The 14,552-nt window shown below is 42.4% G+C and overlaps 1 protein-coding gene across 1 annotated transcript in view; it reads right to left on the bottom strand.

The window, feature by feature from the left end:
* Positions 1-6,120, bottom strand: part of LOC139637462 (proline-rich protein 7) — a 28,308-nt gene extending 22,188 nt beyond the window's left edge. Inside the window, exon 1 of the mRNA XM_071506186.1 lies at positions 1-6,120. This exon is cut by the window's left edge and continues 557 nt beyond it. The gene's annotated coding sequence lies outside the window, so the exon portion shown is untranslated.
* Between the last annotated feature and the right edge of the window lie 8,432 nt (positions 6,121-14,552).

Below are 14,552 nucleotides of genomic sequence, written 5' to 3'. Positions count from 1 at the left end.
CCAAAGAACCCAAAACTCTGATGTCCCCGGTACATCAGAGGTTTGAGCCCTGAATGCTTAACTGGTTTTTAGTCCTGCTGCGTTCCTTCTCTACCACCTGCTATAATCACAGTTATTATAAATCAGCTGGAGTCTGAGGTGTAAAATAATCCCTGAGTAGATGTCGAGAATAAAAACCAGCAGGGCTCTGAGTCCTGTGAGGACCAGGGACTGTGTGTGAGCCGGAGGTTTCTGACAGGACGTTCTGGATCGTGGATTTTATGGATCAATGATGGTGACGTACAGTGAGTATGTAGGCAGCGTTTATATGAGGCACCGGAGCAGCTCGTCTAATGTCAGCGCATCAGTGTCACAGCTGGTCAGGATCTGCTAGCTGGTAAAGCTGAAACTATTATTATTACACTACAGGCTTTATACACCTGTTTAGAAAATGAATGTACTGAAACATCCACTAAATAACATGTTGCCTCATATTCGACTAAATATGTTTGGGTAGATTTTGGTTGCAGATCATTCAGTTCACTGACGTTTTGAAAAGACAATTTTATGTGAAAACAGCACAGAAAATGTTGATGAACTCTCAAACTCTAAAAAAAGAGGAGGTTACAAACCAGCCTCTCCTGCACATTTCAAATAAACGTTCTTTTTTTTGCTTTTCATGACACATAATCTTTCTTTGACTTTTATTTAGTTTTTATTCGTCTCTGTTCAGGTTGTGAACTTTGTCATAATAAACAAGTCCACTGACATCGCCAGTATAATTTCAGTTTGGGTTTGGAGCCTGTAAATTTACAACAGAGAGACTGTATTTAAATATAAACTAAGGGCATTTACCAGACAGGGAGGGTTTTGCCAGCAGTTGCATTATGGGAAATGTAGTATGCAGTGTTTTTGAAGCTGCACTTGATCTCTGCCTCTGCTGCTTCAATTTTAGACCTTTTTTAATTTCTATAATTTGTCTCTTGTGAGTCCCAAACATAAAGGAAGTAAACACTGAAGCTGGAGTCACCGGTGAATAATTAAAAGTCAGATCTACTCTCAGGTCTTTCAACATAAAGACCAGACGGCAGCTTTTAATCAGTTACATCAGGTTACGCACTGGTGAGTCGATATCAGATGACCATCAGTTTACAACACCTGCACCTGCAGCTCATTAAATATTCATATCCTCATTAGAGGATGAGACATCACACACACACACACACACCTTTAAGAGGTGAAGGACTGTAACTCTCTTATTTAAATGACAGTCTCTTTAAATAAAGGTTAAAGTTCAGTATGTTAAAGTTTACATACGTGTACGTCAGGAGTCCTTCAGTCATCATTCTGCCAGAGGTCAGGAGTCACATCATCACATGAAACAGCTGGATCCAGTTTATAATCCTGAACATCTTCACTCAGTCCTGCACGGTGAATAAAAGTGATGTGGCTCTGCAGCAGCCTGTGTGTGTTACATGACAGAGAGAGAGAGAGAGATGGAGGTGAGCTCGCTCTACCTGCAGCTGATTTGACTGCCAAACAGCAGCAGCAGACTGAATTCAAATCATGGTGATGGGAACAGACTCAACCTCCCTGTGAACCATGGCGGTCGCATCACAACACGGAGTCTTTTCCTGGGAAAGTGTTCGCTCCATGTTGCACCTGAAGAGGTGGTAAATGGTGCGTTCAATGACCTCAGGCAGTGGCTGGAGTACAGAGGGAGAGACAGTTGACTAAGTATGGTGGCTGTTGTAATCTAGCAATTCTAAAAGAGACTTGAAGCCAGTGTAAAGATACTAACATGGGTTAGGGTTAGTGATGTTCTCTCAGGTGGAAAACAAAGCTGCAGGATCAGGATCAAACTGCAAATCAGTCCAAACCGGACCACGTGTCCCTGACGATGCTTCATTTACATTTAGTCATCTGGCAGAGGCTTGTATCCAAATCCACTTCCAAGAGAAGGACATCACTAAAGAGTCAGTGCAGGAGGAGACCTCGTGTGAGTACTAAGTACTGCATCTGTTCGATAAGTCAAGGAGATCAGGTAAAGTTCACCAGTAATGCAGAATCAGAGCTGGTTAAACATGTTAGGGCGTTGGAGGTGTTAGGAGAGGAGGTGCTCTCTCTGCAGAGAGGCAGAGAGAGGCTGGGATCCACTCAGAGACCGTGGGGTCGTCTGGCAGGAACAACAGGTATAGTCAGGTGTCGTCTGCATAGCAGTGACATGAGAAGCCGTGTGTGTAGGAGGTGGTGTACATTGCAGGGTTCATGGCTTCAGTCAGTGACCTTGTTCTCGAGGTTTGCAAAGCAAAGGCAAAGGTGCAGCAGATGTTTCAGAGAGAAGTGGAGACAGAAAAGCTGCTTGACGAGCGTCTTGTTGAATCTGAGTAATTTTAGCTCTGTTACGTGTATGATGAGCTGCTGAATGTTACATTATGGACAATTTATTGTCTGTATTTAAATCGCGCACTGTGCCAGCCTCGTCTCCTGACCTATAAACACATGTACTTTAGAGTTGTGGATATAATTCGAAACCATTTATGAGAAGTAATGCACTTCCTCTTAGGCCCATGATTTACCTGCTTTTAACAGAGTGACACGCAGCAGCACTGCTCATTTACTAGATGGATGTTTTGTGGCTTGAAAAAGCAGCAGGGTCTCTTAGTTTCTCCTCCTCCATTATTGTAATGGTTTGTATAAGTCCTCTAACGACCTCATCTCATTTCCTGATGAACTGGCCTCTCCACTGACAGGCTGAATTGCTTCTTGCCAACATGTGGTCACGGACCCCATTTACACCATTAACATGTGATTTGTATCTGAATAGAGCAGCTAGATATATACCAGACTTTACTGTTAGGGGGTTATTGCTCGTTCCAATTATGTCACTGGTATAAATTGTTTTTTTTTTTTTTGCAGAATAAAATAAAAATCTTTGTAACACTTTATATTGGCATTCTATCCTTTTGGCTCTTATTTTGAAATATTTGCCCCTACCTTCGTGCCACCTTAATACTTTTATTCATTTCAACTCAACAAGAAAAAGTCATCAAAAATGGATTTCTTCCAATTAGTTTTTCATTTTTTAATCCTGACAACAGAAACGGAAAAAATCAGTTTCTCCTTTTTTTTTTTTTAATGTAAAACCAAATAAGGAACATGACCTGAGTGACACTGTGATCTTTGAACTGTGAACAGCTTTAACCTGGAACATGGCCGCTCGTTTCCCAGGCCTCTTCAGATGAACACTGAGTCTCTTGTCTTCATCAGTTCCTCTGTCATAAAGATCAGTCTGTTCATCTCTTGGAGGCTAGCACACACACACACACACACACACACACACACACACACACACACACACACACACACTTCTTGGCCCATTATTACCTCCTATAAGCTGCCACCAGTGTGGTCCCTGAGCATCAAACAGCTGACTGATTGTGGAGGATCCTCAGGCGTTTTGAAATCATTTAGAAATCCCCCGGTCTCTTCCTGCACCGGGGGGATTTCTGGTCTGATAAAAGTCATCTGTAAACGAGTCTTCACGTTAACACTTTGCAAAATATACTTGTTACGCCTTATTTGAGTTGAGAATCGTGATTCAGCTCTTGCAGCTCTACGTTAATGATGCTATTCCCAGGAGATGGTCGTGTGTGTGTGTGTGTGTGTGTGTGTGTGTGTGTGTGTGTGTGTGGATATATTGTATCTGAGCTGTTTGGGGTGTTTCTGTTTCGTCTCGTCTCATCACCTCATCATCTCCAGCTCTGCAGTCCTCAGTGGGAGCTCTTAAGTTTTTCATCCAGCAGGGATGAGAGCGAGACACCTCACACAACAATGACCCGTCCTCCAGCAACACGATGGCAATAAAACAATACAGCGACGAGCCGGAGACGATTGCATCGCTATGACAACAGCGCTCTGCTGGAGCGAGGGACAAACAAAAGCTATTACATAAAGAGAGCCGTGAACTCTGCTGCTTCTGGTTTAATACGAGGAAATTAAAAGCCTCTCCACGGTGTCATTAAGATGCTGTTGTGGTGTTTATGAGTTTCAAATTGTTCGGCAGGGTCACTGCAAATACCCTGTGAATGTGTGTGTTGTGTGGCAGCCTGCCACTTACTGGAGGGGGCTCAGCATTCACCATCAATACACAGCTTTAGATTCACTCTGTATTCCTCATACTACTTGGTAAATGCGACCGCTGCAGAGCTTTAAACTACAGGCCGCTCTCACCCATTCACACAGCACCGGTTGTTTACAAACTGACGGCACATCATCGGGTTCAGTATCCTGCACAAGGGCACCGACTGGAGGAGCCAGGAATCAAACCACCAACCTTCTGATTAATGGACGACGTGCTTCTCCTCCTGAGCCTCCTCAGCTTTAGCCACTTTCCCAACAGGTTTAAGTAGAATAAAACTCCTCCTGCAAACCCAGGAGCCTGTTTCTTGTTGTTTTCATTCAACCCATGTCAAATTGATTGTTAGTTAAGGGATCACTAAAGTTAATACAATGAACCCTGTGAGAAAAATACATGTCTCAATCAAATCACATGGGAATTGATCCTGTAGTTGTTGAAATATTTGTTATCTGGAAAAAAAGTCAGGAGATCATCAAAATCTGCAGATTTGTATGATGGATTTGCATCAGTGCCTCTTTGTCTTTGTTCAGTCCTTTCTTTCTTGTAAGTTGGTGTTTTAAGAGGAGCTCCTTGGCTGATGAGCTGTCAAAGTGCTGATTGCTTGTTTTCCTGTTTCCTGCCCTCAGCACAGAAATCAGACTGCATCATGTTGAGATACTAAGTGTCTGGCATGCAGCACGTCAGGGAAAAAAGCATTTCAGGGTCACGAGTGCCCTTCAACTTTTTCTCTGAACTATCAAACAGAGTTTAATTCTTCTCTGCCTTCACAGCCCTTGGTAAAAGGAGTGGGCATATCAAAGCCCTTGAACCAGTGCTGGGCCTTTCACAGTCTTGAGAAGGTTGTGCAGCTTTCAGTTCAGAGTAAAACATGCATGTTATTTTCTAACATGACTGAAACTGTAGCAAGAATCGGATTTAAAAGGACAGTGGTAAGATGCAGATCTTGTCATGATTCTCAGCAACAGGTAACAAAAACAGTGTTTGTGTTTGATCTGTGTTACGTCATATCGTGTGTGTTTTTATGCACCAAAGTCCATTGGATTCCATGGAGTTAGACAGACTCAGTGCTACAATAGCTGCTGCTAACATAAAAGCTAACACTAAAGCTAACACCGCTGCTTGTTCATGTTGAAAGGAGCCAGTTGAGGTGGTTCAGGCACCTGATCAGGATCCTCCTGGAGGCTTTCCAGACATGTCCAACTGGTAGGAGGCCTCAGGGTAGACCCAGAACATGCTGGAGAGATGATGTATCTCATCTGACACTGGGAACAGCTCAGGACCCCCGCCCCCCCTCGCAGACACACATGGCTCCAGAGTTATTGCTGAGGTGCTGAGGAGAGAGCCGAGCCTCATTAACCTGTCAGCCTGAAAGTAAAACACACAAAGGCTGATTATAAAGTTATGACTCGTTGTATATCACGTTTATCACCAATTAAAGGTCGGCTGACGATTGTACAATCACACTCACAAACACGTCTAATGAATATTCATTATGGACTATATCAGCCAGCAGCAGCTTCCTGTTGAACAGTGATGAAGAGTCTTTTCAACAGTCCCCCGGAGACGTTAGTATTAATGCAGCCTGTCAAAATAATGACTCACGTTTTTCTCCTGGGTGATCACGACCAAACGGGCTTTTCCCAGGTCCCATGAGGCTTTGCTGTTGGTGCTGGGGAGGGGTGGAGGCGGTGGATCACGAAGTGCTGATATCAGGAGAGCAAATGCATGAAACAAATATCTCCTAAAAACACACAAACACACTTTTATTTCATGTCTGAGCTCTAGTGGAGGTTGGAAGAAGCGACTGAATGACTGGCGCCTGTTGAATGGAGAATAACTGTACAGTATATCCCTCTTATTTAGTTTATTTTATTTTGTAGAATTTGACGGGGTGATTTATATGAAAAGAAACTTTGGCCAAATTCAAAATAGACACTCACAACATTGAAGAACGTCCATCAAGACGATCTGGTTAAATGGATCTCAAATAAACTTAATCTGTCTTTTTTTTTGTTTCTTTGCGACCATTCAGTCAAAGGGACAACACTGAGGCTGCGTTCGGCCCAACATGAACACACCCCTGCTCCTGAGCAGTAAACTTCATTTGTGGTGGTGTTGAGTCTTTTCATTAGATTTTAAAGACGATGAAAACTAGAATCACCACATCGCAGTTGTATCCCTCCGCCACGTAATCTAGTTTCAGATCACGTCCCTGTTTATCAAGAGTCTTATCAAATATTAACCATTTGTGTGAGGTTTTCTCATAATTGCTGTGTGAAGTCTTGAGTAATGGCTAAAAAGTGTTTTGTGTGGCCACACTGACCTTTGAACTTTGACCACCAAAACCTAATCAGTTCGTTCTTAAGACCTAGTGACATTTGTGCCAAATGTGAAGGGATTTGCTTTAAGAGTTCCCAAGATATTGTGTCCAGAAGGCCAAAATGGTATTTTGTGACATCACTGTGACCTTGACCTTTGACCCTTGACCACTAATAGTTCATTCTTGAGTCCAAGTGAATGTTTGTACATAATTTGAAGAGGTTCCTTTAAACACATTTTTTTGTGCCCTGTTCTGTATCTGAGACTTTTTTACCCACCATCACTTCATCCACTTCATCCTTACACCGTATGAAAACTCATCATACGGACATTTTAATAAATGTAATTTTACTATATTTCATGGATGTATATATGTGATAATATATCCCCTCACAGGTGACATATTAGGCAACGTCAGCATGTATGTCACATGTTACATTTCTGTTTGGGGACTGCAGCACCAATGGAAACGTCTGGTAACATGAACACAACAACACATAGAGAGGCCCAGACCCACATGGCAGGAGCAAAAACAGACACACAACCAAGCTCAAAACACAAAAACTTGAAATAAATCCCAACAATAATCTGCACAACTGTGTCAGTCTGCAGCACCTGCACCTCACACCTGGTGGATGAACGGATCTGTTCTAGCACTGACTCCGTGCTCTCTTGGGTTTTTTCCAGCACTTATCGTCACAGCAGTGTTTAGTTTTTTCCTGATTTCTATCGCCAGAGTTGGAGTTTTGCCAAACAGCTCAGGTGTTTGGCCTCTGAGTGGTGGTTTCCCTCCAACAGAGATGAGAGAGACGTAGTAACAGTTCGTCGTGGGACTGATGGAGAATCTAAAAATGGAGTCGTTACCGAGCTGTTTGTGGCTCCCAGCAGGTGGAGGGATGGAAACTCCTCTGAAGTGGTTTTCAGCTGACGTGGTCTCCGCTGCCCACGGGGACTGTGAGCGAGAGTGTGAGCAGTAGATCGTTATGTGACAAGATGAGATTGCGGGAATCAAATTACAAATTGCTGCAATTATGTTTGTGTCGGCCTCAAAGTGTCTGACTCAGTCGACTGCTCCATGACGTTGGTCCGGAATTAAATATATGATAATTAATTATTAATCATTTATAGCATTACATTTTCTACTGATTCCTGAATGTCTGTAAATCAAATAGTTGACGTGGTTTTTCATTCTGGACCAACAGACCAACAGCCGTGGTGCAAACACAGAGGGGACTGGGGATTCAAGGCGAAAACAACTGTTGCTTTAATTCATAGCGGTTTCACTCTGACGCCCAAACTGGCCCAGATCGGGTCGAGTCATCCAGCCAGTGAGGGACCCAGAGAAAGATGGAGAAGGTAACAGAACAACGGGACAGGGATCAGCCGGAGTGGAAGCTGAGCGTGGGAGAAGACAACGAAGTGAAAGGAGAGAAACCGCGTCACTGCTCCGAGTCAGAGAGTGTTCACCCTGACATCAAGTGACACACAGTGGTGACGAACGTGTGTGTGGGTGAAAGAAAGTGTGACTGCGTGATGTCTGATCCAAAAGTGACACACACACACACACACACACACACTGTACAAACAGTGGAGGCCTTTGTGCTGGGACGTCCACTCCAAACACCCGACAGCCTCTTAAAATTTCCACAATTGAATACGTCCCTTGTACAAAGCTTTATTCATCCCATTATAGCAATGTCTTATTTAAAACTAAATATACAGTAAATGTAAGGCACTGTATAGTAAATAAATAAAAGTGAAAGGGGAACTTCAGGATTCTGCTCCAGAAGTGAGAAAACTTCAAATAAAACCCTGGTTCCCTTAAATGAAGTGTTGATATCCATACGAAGCTCTTGTAACAGCCACCTTTTTTTTCTTTTTGACTGAAGCTAAACATTTTTGTCACATTTTAAAAGTTTAATCTTACACATCAGGCAAATACTACATCTCATGAACTGAACAGATCTCCCAGCCCAGCTTCAAATTACAGAGGCAAGAGCTCATTTATTGAAATATAGTTAAACGTCACGAAGACAGTTCACTGATAACAGAAACCCTTCATGACAGGCTGAAGATGAGTTTCAGAGGTTTTTTCCCTCAAAGTTTTGGCACAGAACTGAGCCTGAACAGTGTGAAAACTCAAGTCAACCTTTATAAAACATCAGCAGGTTAAAGTGTGAGGATGTTAGCTGAATGACAGAAATATGAGCAGCTCCTCCCTGCTGGTTGAGTCCCTGTGCACTTAATGCAGCTCACGTCCTGATTGCTGAGATGCGGCAGATCCTCTTCAGGCCGCCTCCCTCTCTTCATCTGTGTCTGTGCTTCAGGACCCGAGTGGATGTAATCATGAAATCAGCAGCAATCACCTGGATCTTTACCTGCTCACTCTGATCACGTGTCCTCTGAACGTGGACTTCGGTGTGTCTGCATGGGCCAACGCACACGTGTGTCTACTTGCAGTACAGTAATATTATTTCAATCCTTCCTGAGTTTGAGTTGCCATGGCAACACAGGGAGGATGGAGGGGGAGACGTTTTCCCACACACACGGACGCTGTTTGTTTCTGCACTGATCAACATTTTAATTTCATTTCCACATATTCACTTCCAAATGAAACAATGATTCTTCATTCGTAGTTTAGCAAGTGTGACGGCACAGCAGGCCCGTTGTGACCTGGGTTCCTCCACATGTCAGACAGAGATGCGCTTCGCGCGCTAATCAGAGTGACATGAAATATAAGAGTTTATTGGACAGTGGATTTTAACTGTCCCAAACCCAAAAGCTTTAGGGATGGCTCAAACCCAACTGAGATCTAGTGACTGTGAACACTGTCATGGCGCCCGGCACTGTCCAACACTCAGCAACACTGTTTTTATAAACTGCTAATCAGAAAGGACTGGTGCTAAACTGAATTGTTGTGTTTTAATATGCAATGACTATTAAGAATCGATCTATCTATCTATCTATCTATCTATCTATCTATCTATCTATCTATCTATCTAACCAGTGTTCATGAGATTTAACATTAACCGCTAACATTGGTTTACCTGCCTTACTAGCTTACTACCGACAGTAGCAAACAAGCGTCAATTCTAAACAATAATAATTTAGCATATTATTAGCTAACTACATAATTCCATTCTGAGAGGCTAACGTTAGCAGCTATGTCCTCTGCGCTAACGCTAAGTAAACCAATCACATCTGCTTCTTGTCTGCCTTTTCGCATTTAAAAGTCAGACACGTTCAAAAGTCCAAATAATAAAACAGAAATTTAACCTCCAGGTGTGTTTTTGTAGAGTTACTTGAGATGTTTGCGTGCTAGCACACACTGCTAACAAGCTCTGCTCAACTGGTGAGGATGCTGACATTTTAAATTACACCTGCCACCTTTAGCCTCAGTCTGTTGGCATGATGTTATTTAACACCCCCGATCTTCCCATTGATACTGACATTAACTTATTTTATTTTTTGACAGAAGTCATTTCAGCAAACTCTTTCTGAAATCAAGAGAAAATGACTCTGAATGTGAGCGGTAAATACGACACTGTTATCATTGTAAGCTGTGTTATGTGCGGCACCAGGGGCCGAGTGAAGGGTCACTCACTGAACCTCACAATAATCAGCAGGTGGGAGAATGAATGTGACAGTACTGACCTTCTCCATGCTTCAAATACATGCGCTCTTCTCCTACATGATGAGCCGGGAGGACTAAGGTCAGAGAACCCGAATTTATAATGAGGTTCCAGCTCAATTAGTATTGTTTTGAAGTAAAATCACAAAATGATGCTGTGTTAAAAGCCTGTAATTAATTTGGCTTTAAATTTACCCAGCCTTTCAGCGTTGGCGTAGGCTGTCGCTCTGACATTAACCGTGACATTTTTGTTGTTTGGAAAGGTTGAAAAAAAAAGGTGTGAAGAAGAGAGATGAGTCGATCGGAGAGAAAACAGCAGACTCTGCTCAACGGGTAGATCAGGCAGAGTCTGCAGGAGGCCCAGAGAAAATAAGTAGACTAATAACAGATGAAAGAGAAGAACAAAGGAAGGGATTAACTAGAAGAGAGGCCTGTTCATGAAAGCAGACGCCTCCTGCTACAGCCGCAGAAGAGCTCTTCACTTGGGTCACACTGAAATCTCACTGAAATAAATTGAATTCACGCGTCTGCAGAGGCTTCTCCATCCATCAGCTAATTACACTTCATTTCATTCACCTGGTGTGAATCTCTCCCTGATCAGATTGGCTCCTCGTCCCGACCTGGAACTCACCTCCGCTCAGCTGAATGAATAGTAATTATCTCCAGAGGACAAGGTGCTGATGTTTGAGCTCGCTGTGCTGGTTGCCAGAGATCAGTGTGTTTGTAGTTCAGTGCAGACGTCACAGAGGCTCAATCACAGACATGAATCGTGAGGTTAGAATAATGCTGTCGATTCTCTGACTCCTGCTGCCGGTATTTACCCATCACCTCAGAAATCATCCCAACTGGTCCAAAAACAAAAAGAGTGGGAGTAAAAGAATTTCATCAACTTTCTTAACTTTGAACTTAACTTAATTTTAAAGTTAAGAAACATAAGCAGTCATAAGCTCAGACATGCTGACTGAAACTGTTCAGTTGTGGGAGCATTTATATGAAAATATTTCAGGCCTGTTTCACATTTGTTCACTCGCCCCTCACCTGGAGACAGCGCCAGCCTCCCCCGTCCCGATTAAAGGAGGGAGGAAAGCATGAGAAACATATTACATCTCATAATCCTTATTATAATAAATGAGCAGAACAACATCATTAATCACTATAATTATTTCACATAAATGGAATAAAGCTCTTTAAAAGGAAATCTGTGCAGCCACAGGCAGGGAAGTAGGCGATACACACTGGATGACTGGGGAAAAGCTAATGACTCAAATCCGAATCTGGAGGTTTTATGTTTCATTTTGGTTCATCTGAAAGTGTTTGTGATGTTGTGGAAAACTCTGACATGCACGTCTCTGGTGTTTTATCCTAACCAACCAGTAGAGGGCGATCCAACCTTCCCACCACTGTTACAGAAGCTATTGATGGGGCTGCAGGGGCAGGTAAGGATCACCTTTTTTACTTGGTCAGAGTGAGTAAAACACATGCTGAGGGGCTGATAAAATGTCTCCAGCCACTTTAATGTAACCGTGGTGGGTTTGTAATGTTCATTTTTTTCCTTCTATCTTGTGAATTTATATTTATATTTATTTTATATTTTATATTTACTTTGTATTATATTTATATTTATTGTACGTTTTGTTTTCTTTTGATATTAGTTACACCTTTTTCTTTAACACTGTTCATGTACTTTATAGACATGTCCTGTTACTTTCAATGTTATTTGACGCTTTTGAGATTTTTGTGTTTGGAAAATCCAATGATAAAATTTGGAGGAAAAAAAAAACATTTGTCTTGATGATTGAAGAAAGATGTGTATTTGTACAAGTTGCTATCAGTGAAAATCAGTTTACAACAACTTATACAGCTGTATCAATCTCAGCTACGCCTTTTTTGCAGCCATTTTTCTGTCTCTATTTTACATGAAAGTGGCTCATTGTCCATATAAGAAGGTGATTGTTCGACAGCACACCTGTTTGAATCGTTGAACAAATCAGAGTTGTGGTCATTGATTCAGAGGACTGGAACCACATTATCTCCTTAGTCTTCCAGCTGAATCCTCCTTCTGGAGGCCGACTGTAGTCAGGGTCAAGGTCTACAGCTCTGACCAGATCAACACTGAAGCCTGAAGTCGGTCTGAAACTTGCAGTTTGAAAAATCATCTCACAGTTCCTCTCTATATTCTCCAGTGTGGCTGATCTGGGTGTTTGTTTAAAGCCCCTTCATCTTCAGTATTTCTCTATAATATTAAATATTCATAACTAAGTAAGCAACAGTTTATTTATTACCAGCTTAAAAGGACCCTATGGACGGTTATTGAAAGTAAACAAACTTCTATTTACATCCAGTGTTTCTCTCTAAAACACATTTTGTGTATTCTTCAGACCTACAAACCTTTTTCATAAAACACGAGCAGAGTTGATTTCCTGCCTTTCTATCAACCTTAACCTGACCCCAACTCCAACCTGACGTCTTCTGAGATGCTTAACCTGACCCCAACCTTACCCTCACCTCTGCTGCATAACTTAACTTAACCTACACCCTTAACCACAGCCGCGGAGGTGATGCGGTACAGGAAATCATCTGGCATCGCGTCTTGATTCAAATATTTCCAGATTGGTGCGCAGAAGTAAACTGACTGACCCCTCTGATGGCTTTTTAGTGATGCTGCAGATTTTACAAATTAACTTTGCAATTACAGTGTTCATATTATTGACAGGAGTGACTGACAAAACTACAAAGATAAGACCCAAGTTGCAATAAACTGGAATGATGCTTTAAGGCTGATAACAGCGTTGGTACATCCTTACACAGAGGAAACATAAAGGACAGAGGTTATCTGACAGCAGAGACACAGCACAGCAGTTGAGTCCTGATCCAAACATCCACAGTGAACGTCTGCGACTCCCCATCAGCCTCTCAGTCTTTATAAAATCACTCCAGAGTCCAGAGGTCGAGGACGGGAGTCGACTGCAGTCTTTATGAGCAGAGTTTCTTTCAGTCTCATCGTCCTCCTTTCCACAGAGATAATCCACGGATACGTGAGGTTACCACAGACAGGAAGTGGACTGAAGCTGATGCAGCGGCAGACTTTGCATGAGCACATGTACAGTGATATAAAAAGAGGTGACTGCAGGCCGGAGACCTTCAAACACATGAAGGCACCTTCAGTGGGAAGGACTTAGTCTCCATCTTTGATCCAGACAGTTGATGGATGTTTTTTAAACTGATGTCTTTGGACTGTTGGTTGGACAAAAAGAGACGTCACCTGGTACTAAGGGATACTGTCACAGGCTTTTAACACTATTTCCTGACATTTTACAATCAAAACAATCAATCAAATGAGCAAATAATCAGCAGATAAATCAGTAAAGAAAAAAATCATTAGTTGCAGCCCTAGACTGTATTTAAAGGTCAGTTCACTCAAATAACACGAAAACAAAAACATGTTTTTCTCACCTATCTTTAGCAGTATCTAACCACACATCATTTGTGCTAGGCTAAGCTAACCGGCTGGAGAGAAGACTGGTGTCAATCTGGTGTCAAAAACAGTTCTGATTGTCAGGAAAATCTAAAATCTTTATGTCTCTTTTCGCCGCAGCCTTCGGAGGACGTCGCCGTCATAGACCGCGAAGGCCGAACCGAAACGAGATTTTTGCTTTGCGTCATCAGCTGTTCCCGCCCTTGCCGTTGCATCACAAAGCGAGGCCCCTGTCACCTTGCAACCTTGATTACATGTTACAAAAACTTTAGGTTCTTAGGCCCTTGGTTTTAACAGTTGTACCATTACTGTTGAACAGTGTGATCCTCAGACTCTGTTATTTGCTTTCATTACCACAGTGAATCTTGGGATACGTTAGGCCACGAAGGATCCACCAGTGGGATTCTTCATCGCCCAGGTACAGGACACATTTCTCAGCCTAGTGGCGCCACGGTGACACAACCGCTCTGAGCTCGAACTGGAACACAGCCGGCGTGTCTTATGGAGCCTTACTTTCCTAAATGTGGACTATGAATAGAACAGTGCTTCAGCTGTCACTAAAAATGTTAAACAAGACAACACAGACTGTGAGAGATGTAATGTTGTGTTTAGTCTATTTTTCTATCGACATCTGAGCAGATAAAAGAATCTGCATGGACAGACACTAGTGTGAGAACATGTTTTCTGGTGGTAAACTGGGTGAACTGACCCTTTAAAAGTTTGTTTTCCCCTCATTTCTCATACACAACCTCGATTCATGTCTCTGAAACTTGCGTATTCGGTTCTTTTTGGACGAACAGATGCACAGATATAAACATTCATTCACTGTGGGACAGTTAAAGGAGAATTTAACACTTTCATGAACTCATGGTTCTCATGTCCCAGATGAAGAGTGATCGAAAATTAAATTGAACAAACAGGTTTTTACAATTTAGATGAGACTTTGGCGTCTGGATTTCTGTTCCCAAAGACCAGTCTACACAAATAACATGACAGCCACTTGTACA

This window comes from Trachinotus anak, unplaced genomic scaffold, assembly GCF_046630095.1.
Source record: "Trachinotus anak isolate AG129_WGS33_773 ecotype Australia unplaced genomic scaffold, CSIRO_AGI_Tana_v1 ptg000020l, whole genome shotgun sequence".
NCBI lineage: Eukaryota > Metazoa > Chordata > Actinopteri > Carangiformes > Carangidae > Trachinotus > Trachinotus anak.
Note: the sequence above shows the minus strand (reverse complement) of the source record. Positions and strands in the feature narration are given on the sequence as shown.